Genomic DNA, 15,442 nt, shown 5'->3' on the forward strand with positions numbered 1-15,442 from the left:
CACTCCCTGTTTACTCATGAATGCACAGCCAGGCATGACCAACACCATCATTAAGTTTACCGATGACACAACAGTGGTAGGCCTGATCACCGACAACAATGACACAGCCTATAGGAGGTTAGAGACCTGACCGTGTGGTGCAAGGACAACAACCTCTCCCTCAACATGATCAAGACAAAGGAGATGATTGTGGACTACAGGAAAAGGAGGACAGAGCATGCCCCCATTCCCAGAGAGAGCATTGCGGCCTGCGACCGCAAGGCACTACAGAGGGTAGTGCGTACGGCTCAGTACATCACTGGGGCCAAGCTTCCTGCCATCCAGGTCCTCTATACCAGGCGGTGTCAGAAGAAGGCCCTAAAAATTCAGCTATCCTAGTCATAGACTTTTCTCTCTGCTACCGCACAGCAAGCGGTACCGGAGCGCCAAGTCTACAGTAGGTCCAAGAGGCTTCTAAACAGCTTCTACCCACAAGCCATAAGACTTCTGAACAGTAATCAAATGGCTACCCAGACTATTTGCATTGTCCCCCCTCTTTTACGCTGCTGCTACTTTGTTATTATCTATGCATAGTCACTTTACTAACTCTACATGTACATATTCCCTCAACTAATCGGTGCCCCACACATTGACTCTGTACTGGTGCCCCCTGTATATAGCCTCCTTATTGTTATTTTACTGCTGCTCTTAAATTATTTGTGATTTTTATTTATTTTTTTGTGCTATTTTTCTTGAAACTGCATTGTTTGTTAAGGGCTTGTAAGTAAGCATGTCACAGTAAGGTCTACATATTCAGCGCATGTGAGAAAGAACATTTTATTTTTAGAATTTGGCTGTACATCCGACCGGCTTCACAACTGCAGACCACGTGTATGGTGTCGTGTGGGTGAGCGGCATGCTGACGTCAATGTTGTGAACAGTGCCCAATGGTGGCAGTGGGGTTATGGTATGGGCAGGTATAAGCTATGAACAATGAAAACAATAGCATTTTATCAATTTCCATGCACAGAGATAACATGACGAGATCCTGAGGCCCATTGTCGTGCCATTCATCCACCGCCATCACCTCATGTTTCAGCATGATAATGCATGGCCCCATGTCGCAAGGATCTGTTCACAACTCCTGGAAGCTGAAAATGTCCCAGTTCTTCCATTGCCTGTATACTCACCAGACATGTCACCCATTGAGCATGTTTGGGATGCTCTGGATCAAAGCATACGACAGCGTGTTCCAGTTCCCGCCGATATCCAGCACCTTCCCACAGCCATTGAAGAGGATTGGACAATATTCCACATGCCTGTTACGCACACCTCTAAGAAGAGGGAACGCAACACCCTGCTACAACTCAACGTCAAGTGAAAGAGGTTTGGACTGTAAGTGTGAGAAAGGATGACAAAAAAGCAGAATTGACCGTTTACTAAGATTTATTTCCTTTACACGGTAATATGGGGAAAAGGGGCTGGACGGAACCAAAGCAAAGAAAGTAAATATCAAAGCTCCCCCTCTCCTATCTAACCTGCCTATCCACTTCTTACCTAACTTAGCACCACCTGGTGCTCTAACCAAAATACAGGGGGTGGTCCGCCCAGGTCTTACCTAGTGTGCCTAGACAGTGAATATACTACGGGTATATGTATGCCCGCGGGCCTCTTGCCTAAGCACTCCCTAGGTGCCTTCCCCTTCCCCCCCTAGGAACAAATGAATCAGAATAACAAACAATCCACTTCACAACAAAACTGAGTAAACTAACTCAGGCCACTAAAGAAGCTCTGACAAAGCAACAAACACAGAACATATCAAAGCTGCTACCCAGCAACAACTAATACAGTACATACCAACGCTTTCTGATAAACAACCAACACTATATCACAATCAAATTCTCCAGCAATGATCTCAGCCTGTCTATCATCTCTCTCTTCATGAACAGAACACTGGCTTTTATATAGCTTCAGGTGGCAATGGTAATTAGAGACAGCTGTTTCTTGACGAGGGGGCAGGGTCAGCGCTCCAATTATCAATTGGGGCCGACCAATCAGCTGCTTGGGGAGAATTTCAGGAAGCCATCTCCTGAAACACACACACACACTCAAATACAAACTACAACACAGAAACTGGGGAACGTAACAATGCCACAATCAACATCCTGATCAACTCTAAGCGAGGAGATGTGTCACGTTGGCATGAAGAGTTCTGGGAGACAGGCGCAGGAATGCGTAATAGTTTTTTTTATTAAGCCACAAATTACGGCGTGCCGTGTAAAGGCACGGTGGCGAAGACCGAACAAACACGTACACAAAACACAGGTTGAAACCCAAACAAAAGAATGAGGAGTACCTCGAATAAATACACACGCGGACAATGATTAACACACGGGATGAGACCCGTAATCATTTGCGCAATCCACAAGGGCACGAAAGCCCAAAACACACAGCACAGGTACTCACACGCACCAACGGACATTGTAACAATAATCGACAAGACCATGGTGAACAAAGGGCACATATATACAAATACAATCAGTGGGAATAGGGGCCAGGTGTGCACAATGAAAGTTCCAGAGGGATCCGTGACAAGATGTGTTGCACTGCATGAGGCAAATGAAATCCATAGATTAGGGCCTAATGAATTCATTTCAAATGGCTGATTTCCTTAAGAACTGTAACTCAGTAAAATCTTAGAAATTATTGCATGTTGCGTTGATATTTTTCTTCAGTAAATATAACGTATAATATTGGGATGCAAACTCAAAATGTAATACATTCCAATACATTCTGACATGGTACAGGTATCTTATGTTTTTAAGCCCATAAACATGTGTGTGAAGTATATAATTTTGTTTCAAAGTAGATATGTTTAAGACCACCAAAAAAACACTCTGTGTGACCCTGATTTAGCCCACTGCAGTACAATATTAACTTACAAGACAAAGAATGAACAAAGAAATGCCTACTAGGCCTAGAGGCCTAGGAAATGAGAATTTATCATACAACCTTCCTCCATGGACTGGAAACAGGATAAGAGAAATAACAAAGGCATTTAATTCCATTTATAGCATCTGACGGTGTAACCTTTCCACCCAAAACCAACCACCATAACCTGACCGTCAAGGCCCAATCTCCACAGGGTGCCACAGCATCTAAGAGCTTGTGTGGGGATGAGACCAACGTAAATTAGACAGAATTTCTGAGAGGACCATAAAAACTCTTTGCATAGAGTTATTTAGAGTTCACCCTGTACAGATACACATTAACACAGAGATCAGACATCCATATAGATAGCATCGGAGTTATCCTCATTGAGCAAGATTCAGGTAGATACCAAACATGGATACTATAACATTATTCTATTACTCAATAGTCAGTCCTCTGAATACTGTAAAAGAGAGATACATTTTGGCCCCTCAGAGGGGGAAGGGCAGACTAGACCTTGGGCATTGTCCTTTGTGCTTTTCTTGTGTTCCTGGACCATTTGCCATGAAGCTCCAGGTGACAGAGAGCACATAAATTAGGGCCGAGCATACAGTTGGTAAGAATTGGTAAGAAACAGAATTGGTAACAAACAAGCTTACCTTTATTTTTTGCCCAGCCTCTTCTAGTACCGATTGTCCTCCAAAATCTGTTCCTTAAGTGTGAATTCCGGTTCGGGACGCCAATTGATAAGACCAATACTTCAATACGCAAAAAATATATTTATCATTCAAAAGAGCCCAAACTCAGAGTGACGTTGCAAATGTTTACTCAGTGAAGATGTACCAGCTGAATGCATACATTCAATACAACACAGTGTCCACGTATACCCTTAGCTCTCACCCCTCCCTCCCACAAATATATAATTCAGTACTTTTCCATCACTCAGGATTTCTCCGTACTCCTCCTTTCATATCTCAGGACTTCTTATCAGTCAGGAGACACTGAGTTATTTGAAGTACACATTATTATTCCTACAGTCCACTACAGTCCATACCCAAAGAGCTTAAACCTAATACTACTTTCAGTCTGTTAATACTAAGATGACATAATGATATGAAACAGTAAAGATATAAAACGGTAATATAAAACAGTAATTTACAATCTATCACTTTTCTTCGGGCTTGATTGGTAACTCAACTTTGTTATTTTCTGAAGCATTTCCAAAAACCTTCCAAATAAATCAGTCCACCTGTCAGCAGAGTACCAGCCATCCAACAATAAACTATTTGCAAGTGATAAATGTTTAATGTGAGGCGTCATAGAGGCTTGTCTGAGGATGCTATTGTTATGTCTTCCTTGTTTCTCTGTCTGCATTGCAATAAGCCACATCAACTCGGAGATGTCAAAGATAAATAAAAACAGATTGAGAAGCAAAGTTAACTGTGTGACCATCCTTTGAAATGATTTATGGCTTAGCAAGTATTTGGATATTCTTCTTTGAAAATACTAACTCATTCATAGACACTAACTACCTTTAGCGCCTATTGACGATAGTATCTTCTGGCCAGGGGAGTTTTGTTGAGTCCCGACGCTCGTTCGGAATGTTAAAACGCATCACTTGCGGAATGTTTTTGGAAACATAATGAACGTATCTTTCATATCAGTGAGAAATCATTTTCAAAAGGTTAAATGACTACACACCTTTATAGGGTTAGGGTTAGTATTCCCACACAACCATATCTCCATGTTACACTGCTTGTTTACAGAAGACAGAAGGAATAAATAAGTGGCCACCTTAGATAATTAGTTATGTAACGTGCTCCAAACACCTGTGTGTAAGCGTAACAGGGGACTTATAGTAAGTGTCTCTTTTTCATTTGGAAGATTATTTCTCACTGATATGAAATATAAGAGGTATATCAGCATATGTTTCAAAAACCGTTTAGCAAGCGATGATTATTGATGTTTTTAAACATTAAAACAGCGTCAAGATTGTAATTCGCCATGGGCGAACCTAACCTCTGAAATCCCTACGGATAAGAAGGGTTATGAGTAGTTGAATATTGGAATGTATTTGGAAATAAACTTGGAAAGTATTTAAATATTAAAATACTCCATGTATTTGAACCCAGATCTGTATTTGGAAATAAGTATTTTGAAAATCGGTTTGGATATTTATAGGACGTTTTTGAAAATAGAAGTAGCTGATTTGCCAAATTATTTGAAAATACTGAAATAGACAGAAAATAAGTATTTAAATAACAAATACCTAAATATAGATGTATTTGAACCTAGGTCTGCTTTACTTAAGTGTTTGTATGTTTTTCTACAATACCACCCACCATACATCCAGTATAGTATTGTAGATACAAATTAGGACTTCTCTGTGATGGGAAGTGAAGAGTGAAAAGCAGGTATGGGTGCACTGCTATATAACATTCCTAGCCTTCAAAAATGCATGATCCCATTCCCAATAAACACACCAGCAGCAGTCCATGTCTATAAAATGTCCATGTTATGAATGACTGCTGTCTTCGTTTTAATTACTGCAATTAAAATAATACATTTGACAGTTCTGCTAGTCATGCCTTATCTTTACATTAGGTTACATTTTAAGTGTAATTTATCCAATGAGCATGAAATGAGCACTAGTGGGTCAGTGATAGTGCCTTTCCATCAGAGGAGGCTCCTCAGAGGAGGAAGGGGAGGACCATTCTCCTCTATGAATTTAATAAAAATAAAAATAGTGAAACATTAAGAAAGTTATCCTTTTTAGATAAAACTATACTAAGTATATTCACATAACCAAATAATTGATTTATACACACTGTTATGCAATAAAGGTTTATAGTAGCCTCAACAGCACCATGGTGTAGCTGGATGACAGCTAGTATCCATCTTCCTCTGGGTACATTGACTTCAATACAAAACCTAGGAGGCTCATGGTTCTCACCCCCTTCCATAGACTTACACAGTAATTATGAAAACTTCCGGAGGACATCCTCCAACCTATCAGAGCACTTGTAGAATGAACTGACATGTTGTCCACCCAATCAAATGATCAGAGAATGAATCTAGTACTGAAAGCATAAGCTACAGCTAGCTAGCACTGCAGTGCATAACATGTGGTGAGTAGTTGACTCAAAGAGAGAGAAAGATAATAGATGAACAGTTTATTATTAAGGAGCAAGCGAGAGAGAAAGAGAGAGAGAGATAGCTACATGTTGTTGTATTTTTTCACTTTCAATTAGCTAGCGACTGCAGCGAGCTAGTTTAGCCTACTCAAACAACTGGCTCAAACAGCAAGGGATGCTATAGCTGGCTGACTATGGCTATCCGTCACTGGAACTCTTCCAAGTCAAGGTACGTTTTTGTTTTAATTAATGCCACCGGAGCCCGCCAGTGTAATTGCTAAACTGTTTGCTGACTGTACACTGTACTGCATGATTGTAGCGGGTTTACTAACTAGGTTCTAGTTCTAGTAGCTATGTTGACTATGACGTGAGCTAATATGGTGACAACGATGTAGGCTGTGTGTAGTGGGTATCAGTTATGATATGAAGGTTTGGAAAGGTATTTTCGCCTGGTCACAGACAGATGATGCATTGTGCATTGAAGTCCACAAGCGAAGGGAAAAGGTGAGAGGAGGAGAACGTGTAGATGCTAGAAGGAATTATACAAGCAAAGTGATCATGCTATTTGTATGTAGCTGCTATCAAAGTTAAGTGTGTTTGGGTGTGATCAGTGGTGTATTCACATTTTAGCCGATTGTGTTGAAAAACGTTTCTTAAACGGAAGCAAATGGGAATGAAACGGGGATAAACATACCTGAATTTGTACAATAGAAACACTTGTTTGCAACTGTTGGAGTAATGATTACAGCCTAGATCAGCTAGATGCAGGCAAGAGTGTGTACGGCGGTATTGAATGTGTCACTGTCTGTCACCTTGATTACTCACATTTGTCCTCTCGACCTGTGCACCCACGTTGTAAACTTCATTCATAGGCTAGGTTGTAGCAACCTCATAATGGGTATAGGGAAAATTAGAGTATCATGTAATAGCCTAAATCTATCTGTGTTACATTGAGCTGGTTGAATGGAATATAAATGATAGTCGCCCAATATGCTTTAATAGAAATGAGGCCATGCTCATTAGAAAAATTATCATCCTCCCTTGTCTTAAATGGCACCGACCGCCACTGTTACTTGGATGTACTATACCAAGCACTTAAATCACAGTATCTGTGTATTGCAAATACTGCATTCATAAATTATGTAGATACAGCTTTTAATTTTCTAATCATTAACTACAGAATGTTTCATTTCAACTTGGCACACCATTAGGTTGATGTACATATCAATCAATAATTCTCTATGTGTGCGGCTTCATGCGTCAAGAGTCAGCGCTGTTTTAAGGGCTCATTATGGGCACAGTATCACCTGAATTGCTCCACAATCTTTTCTTATGTGATTATTTACGTTTATCAACATCCACAATCATAGATCATAGATCTTCTGACATCAAGGTAGCATTTGCTCTATGAGATTATAGCCATGGGAAATTATTGCTATAAGCAGTAGGTTCACGTAGGATATTCACTCTATTGCTACGTCCCTCAACATGGTTTTATTTATTAAGAATGACAGCAGAAATGCATGTAGCAATAAATAACAGTCAGTGAGATATAGTGGATATTGCTCTGCAGGTTCTCTCTCTATAGTAAATTTCAAAGGAAATATATAACTTATACCATGAAAACACCCACATCTGTGTTGTACGGTATAGCTAAACATGCTTCCAGGCTATCAGCGTATAAATCAAATATCCAATGTTTCCAAGGTAAATAGATTGTCCCTGTATGAAATACAAGTTAAGGGTGTTACAACTATTTGTTCTGGGTAGTTGAGGGCCACTCAACAAATTAACAATTGATAAGTATTTAATGTTGCTAATTATAATGCTAATTAGAGAGAAAAACTTTGTGGACCTTGAGACCACATCTGAGGCCGTGACTTACATTATGACCAGTTGGGTACTGTAGCTTAGACCCGTGCATATGCCTCCCCTTCTCCCCTACACTAAGTTTAGGAGTCATGTTGGTAAAACTTGTTTTACATAATTAGCCATTTTGTACAGTTTAGCCAAGCTGTAGCTTGTCTCTAGCAAGCTTGCTTGCCGGCTAAATTAGCTTTTAGCTTGAAACCTGTGAAAATGGTGCTTTTAGAATGCAACGTAATCTTACACTAGAATTTACATTATGCCGAACCAGCACAATACAGTTAGATTTATGCTCGAGAAATTCAATTACTGGTCACTGCACTACAGTATCTATATCTTTTGAGAAGGCTGGCCTTACACTTCACTATCAAGACACTAGCTAACACAGCTTTGGGCATGTCCCTCAACACTAGGCTACTGGGGGATAGACCAGATAGCTAGTCTTAAACCTCACATACATAAACTCAACGTGCTACGTCTATGCTACCAAGCTTGGACCCTTGCATTGCTGGAAGTCCAGCAGTAGGCTAGCTGAGACTTCTCAAATCCACAGTATGTACATCACATCTCAATGGAATTGAGTGCCGATAAGTTTTGGCGGTTCCAGCCCTACCGTTGAATTTCATAATCCTAATGAGGCCCTCGAGCCAAAAGGTTTGCCCACGCCTGCTGTCAGTGCAGCTTTATTCACATTTACATTTTATATTATGAAGTCTATACTACAGGTCTTTTCGACACCAAGGTCTGTCATGTTCTGTTCATCAGGCCATTTGCTAACAAATTTGCTAACAACTGCACTCAGCCAAGACACAATTTCTAAAATGTTACATCCTGCTTGGTGTTTGACAACAATGACATTTATGTAGACAATGCATTAGCTATCTTTACGGACAACATATACACTATATATACAAAATTATGTGGACACCCCTTCAAATTAGTGGTTTCGGCTATTTCAGCCACACTGGTTGCTGACAGGTGTATAAAATCAAGCACACAGCCATGTAATCTCCATAGACAAACATTGGCAGTAGAATGGCCTCACAGAAGAGCTCACTGACTTTCAACATGGCACCGTCATAGGATGCCACCTTTCCAACAAGCCAGTTTGTCAAATTTCTGCCCTGCTAGAGCTTCCCCGGTCAACTGTAAGTGCTGTTATTGTGAATTGGAAACATCTAGGACCGGCAACTGCTCAGCCGTAAAGTGGTAGGCCACACATGCTCAAAGAACGGGACTGCCGGGTGCTGAAGCATGTAAAACTCATCAGTCCTCGGTTGCAACACTCACTACCGAGTTCCAAACTGCCTCTGGAAGCAACATCAGCACAAGAACTGTTCGTCAGGAGCTTCATGAAATGGATTTCCATGGCCGAGCAGCCGTACACAAGCCTAAGATCACCATGCGCAATGCCAAGCGTCGGCTAGATTGCTATAAAGCTCGCCGCCATTGGACTGTGGAGCAGTGGAAACATGTTCTCTGGATTAATTAATAAAGCTTCACCATCTGGCAGTCCGATGAACGAATCTGGGTTTGGCGGATGCCAGGAGAACGCTACTTGCCCCAATGCATAGTTCCAACTGTAAAGTTTGGTGGATAAGGAATAATGGTCTGGGGCTGTTTTTCATGGTTCGGGCTAGGCCCCTTAGTTCCAGTAAAGGGAAATCTTAACGCTACAGCGTACAATGCCATTCTAGATGATTATGTGCTTACAGCTTTGTGGCAACAGTTTGGAGAAGGCCATTTCCTGTTTCAGCATGACAATGCCCCAATGCACAAAGAGAGGTACTGTACATACAGAAATTGTTTGTCGAGAACGGTGTGGACAGAGCCTTGACCTCAACTCTATCGAACACATTTGGGATGGATTGTAACCCCGACTAGGCCTAATCGTTTAACATCAGTGCCCGACCTCACTAATGCTCTTGTGGCTGAATGGAAGCAAGTCCCCGCAGCAATGTTCCAACATCTAGTGGAAAACCTTCCAAGAAGAGTGGAGGCTGTTATAGCAGCAAAGGGGGGACCAACTCCATATTAATGGCCATGTTTTTGGAATGAGATGTTTGAAAAACAGGTATCCACATACTTTTGGTCATGTAGTGTAGCAGGTTACAGTGAGAGTAAAACATTATGGGACCACCCTGAATTCCCCACATAATGGTCAAATGGGATTAGCCCAGACATGTTTTTCATGACTCAACTCCCAGTGTTTGAGATCTGCAAAACCTAGCAGGTGGTTTTTGCTCTCCACAAAGAATCTCACGTGACTTTGTTTCCGGTAGAGGAAAAGAGGAAAGACCACCCCTTGTGGTGTTTTAGTAAGGCTCGGGAGATGATGGTGAGAATGATTGCTCATTACTGATTATAGGATTAGCAGTGGCCAGAGAATGACTCAAGGGAGGGATTGACGTGAGTCTGGCACATTGAAATCCCCACTGCATAAAGAATTAGTGAAGAGGTATCTAGCTAGCCCATTTAGTTTTAAACCTCCCCCCTCTGGATCAAATGGAACTCAGGAGAATTGCTTTGGCCTTTCAATGGAGGGAATTATGCATACATTTAGCATGGATCTCTCTAATCATAAAGTAATGAGCAGCAGCTGACAAATGCACTGCATTAAATTCTTGAATAGAATTATATACAAATCAGCACTTGCAGAAACTACAGCTCTTCCTCTACATATTAGGTAGACATTGTTTGCAGAAACACCACCTATTTTCCAGTTCTTTAGCCAGCTCCACCTAGTGAGGCACTAACATACAGTAGCTAATTGCTAGACTGCAGTGAACTGAAATGGTTTCTACAGGATTTCAGTCTCCTGTTTAGTTCCATCTTAAAGCTGGAGCAATGAGTGGCTACGAGAGGTCCAATTGTAATGTGATAGATACATTGGTGATAATAAAAAGAACAACACTGCTCATTAAAGCTCAAACAATAAAACCATTTAACATGTGGCGGCAGGGCTCTCGCTTTCGCACTCCCCTGGACGTATAGAGAGGCTCTAAAGTAGCGTGAATAAAACATAAATTAACTCGCACTTTTTCACAGCAGCAGTGCTCACCACAGACAAAAGCAGCTTCAGAAGATCCAACAGCAGAGTGGCGCCCATCTGTCTACTGCTGCTCAGTGGTGTCATCTCCCAATCCGCCAGGTTGCTGCCTCATTTGCCTGCTGCAGCTCTGGGGTGTGGCTCTACAGTAAGTGGCTGACTAAACTGTGGCACACACACACACACACACACACACACACACACACACACACACACACACACACACACACACACACACACACACACACACACACACACACACACACACACACACACACACAGGCATGGAGACGCACACAGATGCTCTCTCTCTCTCTCTCTCTCTCTCTATCACACATGCATATGTCAGATGTTGCTCACCCTTAAATCTCCCCCAAATTGGATACCAGCCCTTTCTGTGTGTATTTCATTTGTATTTGAGAATTTACAGTGGCATGATTTACCTTGGTTTGCTGTGTTTCTCTTCCTTGTTATCTTAATTGATTTGTTATAGACTCCTCCCCCTCTGCTCAGAATTACTCCCTGCATGCTTTCCTCTAATCTCTCTGTCACCTGCACAGGACTGGACCATGGGCTGGGTGCCACAGATGCTTGATGATAATGGATGATGAGGAACGACTGCCAAATGGCTACCGATGAACAAACAAACGTACCAGCGGCAGATGAGCAACTAACGAATGGTTGGCGTGAATGCTTGTGTGAATGGTGTGAACCGAATATTGTTTAATTAAACACTTAACCTGTATAATCTTACCTGTGTGGCGGGCTGGGATCTCAAAGAAACCTGTTTTTGACAGCACCTCACACACACATACATACACATTACACACTTTTAATTTGCGGCTGCTACTCTGTTCTTTATTTTTTCTTTATTTTACTTGTATTATTTATCCTGATTCCTAATGTCTTTACCCTGCCTTCATGTACATATCTACCTCAAACACCTCGTACCTCTGCACATTGATCTGGTACTGGTACTCCCTGTTCTGTATATAGCTTCATTCTTGTGTATTTCATTTTATTCTTATTTTACTTATTTTATTTTTAAACTCTGCAATGTTGGGAAGGGCTCGTAAACATAAAGTATACACCAGTCGTATTCGGCGCATGTGTAAAATAACATTTGATTCAGTATTTGATTTGATTTAGGTTTCTAGATGCCTGGTAGCAGTATTTTAGGCCTAAGCAAAATAATTGTAGGTGTATTTTAGTAATGTCAGAGGTGCCAACCAATTATTTGTGAATTTTAATCAACCTTTGTGTGATATTCTTAGTTTGAATTGCAGTAACTATTGTGCTTAATTGTACTATGTGTGATCGCTTTTGGTTTCCTTTTCTCTTTCTTTGTGTTTCCCTAATTTATTTATTTACTTACTTCTCCTTTTTGTCTAGTCTCCTTGGAGACTGACTTAACCCTTGCCGGGCGCACCTGTGTGCAATCACTTTAACGAGCAATGGACTGCTGAAAAGGGAGCAGAGAGCTCAGTTCCAAAGGAGCTACTACTGTGGAAACACAACTGCCACAGAGCTGCAGCTGCTGCCACGGAGCTCCTCTCCCACCATTACAGCCGCCTGGACTGAAAGATGTGCTACGACGCAGAGACGCTGCTGCAAAGCACGTCACTTCCAGATGGGGACGAATGATTACTCATATGAGTGAGACTGAATGATAAGGCGAGAATGGCCTACTCCTTACCCTTGCTCTCTTCCACTCATCTGTGTGTTCAGTATCCATTGAAGTGGCGGGCTGCCGAATTCAGCATTGGTGTGGCAGTCGGGTGGCAATGCCCAAACGGACCTGTACCGAGCCACGACTACAATGCCGCCTACCAGGACAAATGGACTGTTTTGATTGTATTATCTGTTGGCCTGGTTCTGTGTTGTGTTGCCTGTAATATAATGTGAATGTCCAGTCAGTACTTTTCTAGATAAGTTATTTTAATGCACGCCTCACCAGAATGCCTCAACAAAGCTGCTCTACGAAATCCCAAAACACTGTTGTGCAATACTGACAATTCCCCCTTTAACGTTAACACACTTTTTACTTTTTACACCTTCTACAAGTTAGTGTAACCATAATGAAAACAACCATACTTCAGAATAGCGATAAACAGAAACAATGTTACAGTAAAGGTTTTGAAAGAACACTAAAGCAATGCAACATTTCACCTGTACGTTTTCTTTTCATCACCACTTCCCCCCCCCCCCCCCCACCCCCCGACAGTCTATTGACCTCTCTTTTCAATGTCTCTTGGTTTCTATAGTTGTTCTTTACAGGTACAGTACAGTCTGACAACTGGTTTGTTAACCCTACCAGACCTGTTAAGTAACAGTTCTTGACCACTAGTCTGTGCTGTCACTCAAGGTCTCTTGTTGACCATTGTCTGACAGTACATCATTTTCTTTTCTTTCAGGAGAGGCAGGTGTAATGCCTTTAGTTGGGGTAGGCACTGCCTGGAGGTGGTGACGGTTACGTAGTGTTCCTCCTTCCTGCATCTCGATGACGTAAGACCTGGGTGTGGTGCTTTCACCTGTTACCATTGCAGGTGTAGTCCACTCTTTTTGATGATCGAGCTTAGTAAGCATGGTCTCGCCCTGTGACGCTGGTTGTTGTAGAAGGCTTGTTTCCTCTTTCTGCTGCACCCTTTAGCCTGATGTGTTTTTTGTTGGACCACTTAGGTGGCAGGTTTCTCTCCAAGGTTGGAAGTGTCATTCTGATTTTTCTACCGATGAGAAGTTATGCAGGGCTCGCTCCCGTTGTTGTGCATGGGGTTGACCTGTAGCACATGAGGAACCAGTGGATCTTTCTGCAAGAGAATCCTATTTGCGGTCTGCACTGCCATTTCTGCATGACCGTTACCCTGAGGGTTGTGTGGGCTAAAAGTAATGTGCTTAAAGTCAAGCTGCTTTGCCATTTCTTGGAACTCGGAACTAGAGAATTGGGGCCCATTATCACAAACTCCTCATCTGCAATGCCATACCTTTCAAAGGTTCCTTTCAGCTTCAGGGCGACCTGTGTGCTGTGGTTGTAGGCGTGTGTAGTATCTCGATGAACCTTGAGTAGTAGTCGGAGATTATCGGATAGTTTTGTTTGTTATGCTCACATAGATCCAGAGCAATTATTTTCCATGGCCTGTCACGGAGTGACGTTGAGATTAGTGGCTCCTTTTGCTGTGCCTTTCTAAGCTCACAACAAGACTGACACGACAGGACCTTTTTCTTTATCCCTGAGATCCCTGGACCCTTACTGAGGCATTGGCCCTCTCTTTGCATTTAGTCACAACCTTGATGGCCAATGTGTATTCTATCAAGAATGTTTGCTGTCTGTGGTACTAGTATGTGGTTCCCCCTTGTGACCATACCATTGTACTCTGAAAGTTCACTTTTCACTGGGAAAAACTGACTGTCTGGGGTTTTACTCACATGTTCAGGACAGCCTGACCTGATGTACTTGATCTCTATCATCTGCTGCGGTGGCAACTCTGATGCTCTCCATGTGTGTGTCTATGTAGCAGGTATGTTGATTATGGCTGCGACGTAACACTCCACATCCGTATGTGTGTCTGTTTTTATTTTCGTGTCAACGGAATTCATTAGTGTCCGCCAAAACCAAAATGTTGCCTGACGCGTACTCCGCTGTGGGTTGGAACCTCATAAGCTGCATGAGTAGTCTCTGGCACCGTAAAGTTCCATTATCCAAGTCTTGCTGTTCATTAGTGGGACCAAGGGCTTGTGGTCTGTCACAAGCTTGAAGTCATCCAGGCCATACAGATGTTTCTCGAACTTCACACAGGCTCAAGCACTCGCCAGGCACTCTTTTTCAATCTGCGTGTATCTGGTTTCTGCCTCCGTGAGCTGCTTGTGGCAGTACGCACTGGCTTCCACTCCTCTCAATGGAGCTGAAGTAGTACAACACCAAGCCCAAAGCTGCTTGCATCTGCTGAGACTTCGGTGGCTCTGTTGCTGTCATAGAACGTCAGAACATCAGTTCTTTGAGGCGCTGGATGGCTGCCTGCTGTGCGTGATCCCATGTCGAAGCTGTCTTTGACCTCAGGAGCTCATGCAGTGGTTGACCCACTGTGGAAAGGATGGGGATATACTTCCCTAGTTAACCATCCCAAAAACTCTCTTCAGCTCTTGCACATTCTCTGGTGGGTCTTGGGGAAAGCTGCCTTTTTTTAACCTTTATTTAACTAGGAAAGTCAATTAAGAACAAATTCTTATTTTCAATGACGGCCTAAGGACAGTGGGTTAACTGCCTTGTTCAGGGGCAGAACGACAGATTTTTACCTTGTCAGCTCAGGGATTTGATCTTGCAACCTTCCGGTTACTAGTTCAATGCTTTAACCACTAGGCTATTTGCCGCCCCAGGTGTGTCCCAGGAAGTGTAGCCGTGCTTGCCTGAGGACACACTTCTGTGTTCAACTTTAGTTTGGTTAATTCGATCTTCTGCATGACTCTTTTTAGTCACTCGTTGTGCTCC

This window comes from Salvelinus namaycush, chromosome 25 (assembly GCF_016432855.1).
Source record: "Salvelinus namaycush isolate Seneca chromosome 25, SaNama_1.0, whole genome shotgun sequence".
NCBI classification, from domain to species: Eukaryota; Metazoa; Chordata; class Actinopteri; order Salmoniformes; family Salmonidae; genus Salvelinus; species Salvelinus namaycush.